The 8,527-nt window shown below is 42.8% G+C and overlaps 1 long non-coding RNA gene across 3 annotated transcripts; it reads right to left on the bottom strand.

Moving 5' to 3' along the window:
• Positions 1–227: 227 nt before the first annotated feature.
• On the bottom strand, positions 228–7,249 carry LOC123154646 (uncharacterized). Of its 3 annotated transcripts, XR_006476964.1 has the most exons (8): positions 6,749–7,249; positions 6,488–6,621; positions 5,643–6,351; positions 4,120–4,859; positions 3,688–4,035; positions 1,751–2,014; positions 1,504–1,665; positions 228–764 (listed from the first exon to the last, which is right to left on the bottom strand). It is a non-coding gene; the product is annotated as an uncharacterized lncRNA (long non-coding RNA). The 3 variants fall into 3 exon arrangements; XR_006476965.1 differs by having other exon boundaries at positions 1,504–1,668; positions 5,643–6,621; XR_006476963.1 differs by having other exon boundaries at positions 5,643–6,621.
• Between the last annotated feature and the right edge of the window lie 1,278 nt (positions 7,250–8,527).

Here is an 8,527-nt window from a genome sequence, read left to right as displayed (position 1 = left end):
TTGTTATAACGGAGAAGTGCAAACTTTAAATATCACTTGACCAAGAAAGGGAAGTTCAAAAACCAATTAATAATCGTAGTTGCATGTCACTATCCAAACTAAACCAGCGTTAGCAACCGGGCGTTACAACATGGGACATATCGGTAAAATGTTAGCAAGGCAGTGAACACAGTAAGAAAACATGCAAGGAGCATGCAAGTTTTGACCATCTCACCACGTCCTGATTGAGATGTTGGAACTGTAGACCTGTTGTGTAGTAGAAAAGAAAGCAAGTTCTTTCATGAATACTCGTATATGATTGAATATCAAATCTAGTATTTTTAGGAAGGCAGAAACTTGCAAGATAAAATTAAAGATGCAAGTACTCCTCCTTTCCTCCCTCCATCCTTTCTCAGCAGCAGTACAACACCCATCCATCCATTTCAGACACAAAGTACATACATGTAACACCAGCACCGGGGAAACTCCCCAACAAGCTATCTTGTAGCTATTGCATGATTCACTAAACGCTAACAAAAGTTCATGGACACAAGAGAAGGTCGTTTGTTTTGGCAAAGGGTATGGCGTCGATGGATACAACAAAGTCGTTCTTCGTCAATCATCTATACCTCACGTTCATGTCAAGCTCAGGCTCATAAATGCCGCCACCAAGCATAGGGCCAGCTATGGCTGGTGTATCCGCTTGGATCTGCCTGTAAGCTCCGTCTGCACAAGCCTCTCGAAGACCTCTGCATGTTTGCCTTGCACATCTGGACCCAGTGGACCTACATAAAGAGGGCATAATATGTTAGAATCAAACATGCAGCCAGAGTTGTATCATAAATAAATTCAGGAAAAAATCAAACATGGACCGGATGGACCTACATAAAGAATGCTAAGCGCAAACATAATATTGTACATTTTAATATGCAGGACGAAGATGTTAAATGGAGCTTTTAATAATGTTCTATCACATTCAAATCTCTACTCAAGTATTTGTCATATGAGTATTTTAAAGTTTTTTGTGAACTTTAAATTGTTATTAGAAGTCACTTCTACTTTTTATATATCTTCAAATAGACCTCTCAGCACTCATCGGGGACATGTATTTTTATTTCTCACAAATATATTCAGGAGGTTTAACTTACATATAGCCCCTGCGAAATATGCATGATTAGAACAGATGTATACCTTGTTGGATTGCATATCTAGCCATTTTATATATGCAGCATATTCGGTTATTTGAGATCTTGCCATGTGGTTCACCTTATCTCTTCTTTTAATCTTCATGCAAAGGCATGATATTGAGTACATGAGTGTTATTTGCAGATATTGATAAAGTTTGACTGTTCAAATATATGAAGCTTTTATACAATGGAAGTTGCATGTGTTGAATTACTGGCATCTTCTTATATTTTCCAAAATATTGTAATATAGAAAAAAAAGTACTTGGCTGGTCATACACGATTGAGAAGAACGGACGAATACAGAAAATACAATCATGGGTGTTGTATGCCCTCATACCTTACATGGTTGATGATCTGGCTGTCGAGTGGTGCTAGAAGTTCTCCACTCTCTAGCAGGTATTCGCCACCTTGCTCATTGTTGCGGAAGTCAACGGCATCGTCTCTCCAAGTATGTGGTTCAATTGTATCAATTTACAACATCTCTGGATTGATTAAATCTCTGCTGAAGAACAACAAGTGGCATGACACAATTATGGTCATCTTCAGAGAAAATATACGCAAGCGCCAATGCAAATTGTACATACCTTTAATTCACCACAACCTTGCTGGCAATGTCGGTGATTTTCAAGTTCTCTGGAGGTCCCACGTGGGCTCATGGTCTCAACATGCTCGCCAACGGTTTGTTGATGTAGACTATAAAGCAGTGCGCATGCTCTGATCCTATCTCGGTGTTCTTCTCGATGCAAATCACACATTTCAAGTGATATGTTTCCTTGCACGTGTGTGTAATTAATCAATCTAAAGGACTATATCTGGTTGTAGCCTTGCAAGTGGAGATGTGTCAAATCCTAGAAAATCGTCAAGTTAGGATTGAGCAAGTCTAACTGAGTAGAAGACACAAAAAATGCATTTACTATGCTTCCTCTTTCAACTAAAAGGAGGAGTTGATTCAATCAAATGTCCACATATGCTAATTTGAAGACTTAAGAACTCTCTATTCTACTAAAAATCATAAGAATTACAAAGAGAACATATAGGACAAACATGTATATCTAGAAGGGGATTGGAGCCTTTCTTGTGTGATGCTATGATCTAAAACCACTCTTAGCTTAGACATATCCTACTTCTAGTTTTCTGATCCAACGGAGGAAAACATGATCAATTATTTCCAAAAGCTAACCATATAAGCAAGGCTAAAAGGAGCTCATTAGTACTGCAAGGTTGATCTAATCACTATATCAACTACTAATGCAAATTTCGAACAGTAAAAGCATCCATTATGTTGTAGAAACGGACAATTCTATTTTAACCCTGAGCATGATTTGCAGACTCGGAATATAGTGTCAAATACAGGTTATAGGATATTGGTTGCAAGGTTTTGGTTACCGAATGAGGCATTTTTACCGAGGGGGACTGGAAAACGCGGTTACCACGGTTACCGAGAAATACCGAAAAATACCGAGAATATTCCGAACGAATTTTATAGTTGAATTTTGAATTCAAATAAGTTAATGAAGAACATTTGAACCAAAGACCTCTCAAAACAGGAACTAGGTTCCGACCAACAAGCCAAAACCAACTCTCATGGTATTAATTAGATTCTATGTACTTTACTATAAATCGAGTGTTTAAATTCAAAAAATTCAAATAACTGGTATTTTTTGCTTGGTACGTGGATTTACCGAGGGGCACGGAAATACGCGGTAACCATGGTAAATCTCGAAATTTCGACCGGTAACCAAAACCTTGATTGGTTGTAAAACGTTTCCCACAAAAACATCACCTCTAGGCTCTAACATATAAATATGGACTAAATGACTTAAGCTGCAGGGAGGAGGAAGCATACTTGTCTTTACTCTGTCGATCAGTTCTCTAGCAACACTATAGTCACAATATTACAATTTAGTTCTATTACTGGTAAGGTTTTCAATTGAGCAGCTAACTGTAATTTTCGGAACATAATTGTTGGGGCCGCCAAAATTGGTGAGTCTGCGAACAGTGAACTAAAAAAGTCAAGGTAATAAAGATCTTAACAATATCCTTAATTTGTGTAGCATATTCATAAAGGTGGTGATCAGAGTTTGTTAGAACCTTAGAAGACAGTTTAGATTCTGAGACTGAAATAGCACTGTTTGTGAGAAACAACTACCCCTTTTCAGCGACACTTATTTTAGGGCGGAGGGATTAAACACGCGATAGCAACAAAAGAAATTTATATTTCTGCCCGGCGATAATAGCTTTCAGTTTCAGAAATGTAGAAACCAAGACATACAAAAATCCAACGTTAAAAAATTTATGTAATCTAAAAAACATGAAGATATTTCACAAGGAAAAACATGAAGTTATAGACAACAACTTAAAAAATTCCCCAGACCTACACTAAATAAATGGGTGACATGCAGAAGTGTGAGCTGTTGAGGCATCAGATAAATTTATTTTGCTAGGGGGATAGTACGAATAGCAGTAGCGGGCAGACTTTGCACAACTGGAACCTGCTTGTCGTGGAGAGTGCCCGTGGTACCTGAACCAGCTCCACCCGTTGGAGGACTTGTGATCGACCGTGCGTCAGGCCCCTAGGAACAGCGGGTTCTCCTCCGTGATCGCCAAAGCTGCTTGGTTGGGTCAAAATCATGAATCAGCGAGAATCAAAGCGCAAATAGTCTGAACCCTCGGCTAGCTCGCATTGCTGCTTCCTTGCGGAACTTGGTCTATAGTCCAGGACTCTTCAAACTCGTATTTGAGTCTTCTGGCAGTGATTCCTTGCGCAGCTCCTTCCTCCTCTGGGTCATGTGAGCCCGGGTAGCAGTAGGCATATTTTGCACAAGCAGCGGCTTAATCAGCAAGTGCACAACAGGAGCAGCACACATATCTGGCAAGACATTCAGCAAGATATAACACAACATGAGTTTTGTAGTTCAACTCAATGAAAAGGACATGGCTTGAGATTTATTACCGCAATGGGATGGCAGGCGCAGGACGGGTCCGGCTGGATCTGGTTGGAGCAGGTGCCGGAGACCTTCCAGTGCAGGCACTGACGGTGGCAATCGCCTCACGCCCCTCCTCCTTGAGATCTAACCATGGATCAACGGATCTGTGGGAGGAGGAATCCCGACTCATCGTCGTCGCTGGGAAGGACTGAGAGGGCCTCCTTGAGATGAATACGACACCCTTGGCGCAGGATACACGGACGCGGGCACCGGCCGCCATACACGCGGAAAGATGGATATCGCCATGCCCCCTGCCTTGATCGATCACTGATGTAGAGGGGGTCAACGACGGGCGGATCTGGAGCGTCGGCGGCGGGGAGGCCGCGGCCGTCGTGGCGCTGATTGAAAAAAAGATAATTCGTTGCCTGCCAAGAGGAGTGTAAAAAATCTAGAAGATCATGTGCCCTTATCACTTTGTACCTTTGTTTGTACCTCTACATCAACACAAAGGAATGAAAAGTGTGATAACAGTAGATATGCACAATAACTTGCAATCTGAGTAACCAAATGCAGTGATTGAGATGGAAGTGCAATCCTTTTGCGTCAATAGTCACCATGTAGAAGAATCTGAGTAACCAAATGTAGTGGCTCGTCATTAGAAGGCAGCATGTGAGGTTGTAGTAAGAAGGACGTCAGGTGGAAGGTCTCCATCAGAATTTCCGGTGGTGTGGATTCATGAAGAAAACCAGATGGTCCATAACAACTCCTGCAAGGTTGAGGTGTGATCCGTCACTGCCACCGGTTTGAAAGATGAGAAAGGTAGGGAGTAGCCTCACTGTCACTGACACAAATTGTGAAGCGATGTACAGAGCACGAAGGACCAAGAAAACAACATATAAATAGGTCGAAGCATACATACGCTGAGGAGCCCGTGCGACATATTTAATGCCTCAACACCAATTGTGTCTAAATATAGATTTAGAACTTTAACAATTCAACACTGGTTGCTATTCTTTTTTAAGTAGGAGAGATTTGTTAAATACATAATTACGAGAAAGATAAAAAAATAAAGGATATTTTGTTGCAATCAGGGGTGGTCTAGTGGCGAACCTTCCCTGATGCACTACTTTTCCATGGTTTTAAAATTTTATAAACTACAATGTAAAAAAGTTAAAGAAACTCACCTCCCTTTAATATTAAAAAAATAAAATGAAGGAAAAGAGGTTGTACGGTTGCAACAGGGGACATATATATATGTATGGCATGTTTATCAATTTGCCGGAAATTGTAGAATAATGAAGCCTAAATAACACTGCACCACGAGAAACAAAATAATTTTTTATGAAGTAAAAAAACCCTGAGCCAACATTTCAAGTTATTTAGATGCCGAAATTAGTGCTGACGCATTGTTGTGCACAGTAATATGTTATATTACACGGTGGTGGTGATACAAGCAGGATGAAATTGACTATTATTAACTGAACTCTGCCCTGAACTGTAAACAAACAGCCCTAGGACCATGAATGATCAATCAATATATTCATGTTACCTTCTAAAATCAAGGCCCTCGAGTTCCTTCAGAGCAGACTGTTTTTTTAAACCAAACCAGCACTCAGGTAGATAGAAGCCATGCTATATGCAGACCACCCTGGAACTACATCATTTTCTTGCATTTCTTTTAAAACTTCTCCAACATCTATCTTGTTCAATGCCGCACGGCTGATCATTAGAAGGCAGCATGTGAGGTTATCCGGCTTAATATTCTCCACCTTCATCTCCTCAAAAAGGCTACGAATCTTCTGATGTTGGCCTAACTTCATGCAAAGGGACATCAAACTGTTGATGAGGCAGAGTACTGGCTGAGAAGCCAAGCTCGTCCATCTTGTAATAAAGGTCTGGAAACTATCCGGTGTAAACCATCAATAGGAGCACCTCCATCTTGTGTATCGACAGATGTGATGAGCACCTTCGAAGAAAACTTTAGGAGTAGATATTATTCAAGCAACTATGATTCATTAAAACTGGAAGGTACAACTGAGATTCGGAAGTTTCTGTAAATATCGGAAGATATAACTGAGATGAAGAAACATCATGCGTCTACAATTCGGCATGATTGATTAATTAAGTTGACCGATTTTTTTTCAAAAAGAGAGTTGGCAGATGATTTTAACCTGCAACAACTGATATATGTGTGTGGCATGCACGCACACCTAGCTAGCTTCTTGCTTATGTTCACCGACTAACAATCAAACGAAGACCTGCACAGTGCTTAACCAATAATAATTCAGCAAATTACAAGTTAACTAAAGCATCAAATTAATTGACAGATTCTTGCTCATGGTCAACAACTAACAATCAAAGTAAGTTAATCAAAGCATCGAACAAATTAATTACCAGCATATGGATGCAGAGGCAGTTGGTTGTGCTTGTGGCGCCTTGGACCTCTGGACCCTGAGGCAGGAGAGGTTGCAGTTACCTGTACGTTCCCAAGCAAACCCCAATGGCGCCTCAGCCTCCCAGAACGTAACCTGGCAAGCATCCATCTAGGCATAACATCAACTAACGGGACTGGATTAAGCAAGCGAATTAACTACTGAAGATGAATCGATGATGAGGGGAAGAAAGAATTGTTTGTGTGGGTAACTGGGTACTCACGAATCCGCCGCCATTGGATCTGCTGGTGCCCTTGTCGGCGATGATGACGGCCTCGCGGATCTCGCCGAAGCGCTCGAAGTGGCCGCGCACACCCTCCTTGCTCGTCTTCCACGCCAGGACATCCACGAACACGTTCGCAGCCTCGTGTCGCTGCCGCCCGCCGCCGCCTGATGAGCCATGGACATCCTCTTCTCCTTCTTCTTCTAGCTCTGGACCGGCCTCTCCTGATATCTTTCTGGCAGGGCGGAGATGGCGACGCTGAAACCCTAGAGAAGAGAGGACAAGGGCTGTGCCTTCCTTTGGTCAGGGGATCGGGGACGGGTGCGTTGCGATGCGATGCGAGCGGCTGATAAAGAAACGGTGGAAAATATCACGCGAAGAGAACGGCGGCGGCAAAGGGATCGGTGGCGGCGATGGCGGCCGGGGCATATGGTTCTCGTCCTCGTAGCGAGATGATGGAGGGCACCTGGAGGCTTCGCTCGCTCGTGCGTGCGTGCGAGTGAAGACGATTTTTTTTCGCTGGTTTTCTTTCGTCGGTTTACTTTTGTTCGATTTACTTGGCTGCGAGGGGAGTAGCTGGAGGCATCGCACCGTGGTAATGTGGGTTCGCTCGATTTTTTTGGCGTGCGAGGGGACTACCTGGAGGTGCGAGGAGGACGAAAATAAACCATCTCTGGTGGGACGAAAATTGACCGGCGGAGACTACCGACTGCTCCATTAGGAGTAGAGATGTCTTGAGACTGAGCTTGACTAAGCTTATATGCATCTAATTCAATGGTCAGTTGCACACCACGCCTATACACCAATAATTCAGCATGTTCAGAAATAGTGACACCGGAGAAAAAAATGTCGTGCCCCAACCCGAAACATGCCATGGTGGTCGGTCACTCCTCCGCCAGAGATTCTTCCTCCTTTTGTCATGGCGCCATCGACATTGACCTTCAACCAGTCCATCTTGGGTGGAACGCAAGGCACCGCAACAACAGATTTTGCTATATGAGTCTTCACACCATGAACACTAGCCTACTATTCAACAAGTGCCCAAACCCTATCGACCACCCTTCGAGATCCCTCGATCTACTTTACATCACTCATTATGTTTCAAGCCAGCCGCATATGATATAGAATCATAATCATGAACGCCATCCCCGCTTCTTTCTTTCTACCCAGCCAATCGAGGAGCCACAAGCTTAACATGTTCTGCGAAAATTCACACTCAGTTCCATGATCTTCCTGCCTTCAAACATGAATCTTTGCCTTGACTGGGATATCTGTACTCCACAATTCGTTCCAGCCTTGCTGAGCCGCCACGGGTGATGAGCTCACCGGTCCGTCCGCCTTCTGCTCCTTCAGTTGCATCTCAAGATGGTAAGTCAATCATACTATAAAACATCCGCTATTTATGGTAGTTCCATGCCTGGTAATCTTCATTTCCGCGCCATGGACTGTAACTTGATGAATGTCCTTCACACCGCTAACATGGAAAGCTCGCTGAAGTGTTGGGATATCCCACTCCTTACCCGGATAATCAAGGAGGTCATCAACGATGTTTTTATTCCGTGTATCATCTGCTTCTATCAGCTTTCTTGCTTCCTCACCCGGAATCCAATTGTCGAACCAAACCTTTAATTTTAGAGCCATCATCGATCTTCCAGACACACTCTTTGGGCATGAAGCTTCCATGAACTCGGAATTTTGAAAATATCTAGCTTTTAAGACTCGCACACAAAGAGTCTTGGGGCCACGAGGAGACGCCAAGCTTGCTTAGCTAAAAGAGTC

Source organism: Triticum aestivum, chromosome 7A, assembly GCF_018294505.1.
Source record: "Triticum aestivum cultivar Chinese Spring chromosome 7A, IWGSC CS RefSeq v2.1, whole genome shotgun sequence".
Taxonomy (NCBI): Eukaryota; Viridiplantae; Streptophyta; class Magnoliopsida; order Poales; family Poaceae; genus Triticum; species Triticum aestivum.
The sequence above is the reverse complement of the archived record's forward strand: the minus strand, read 5'-3'. Positions and strand labels throughout refer to the sequence as shown.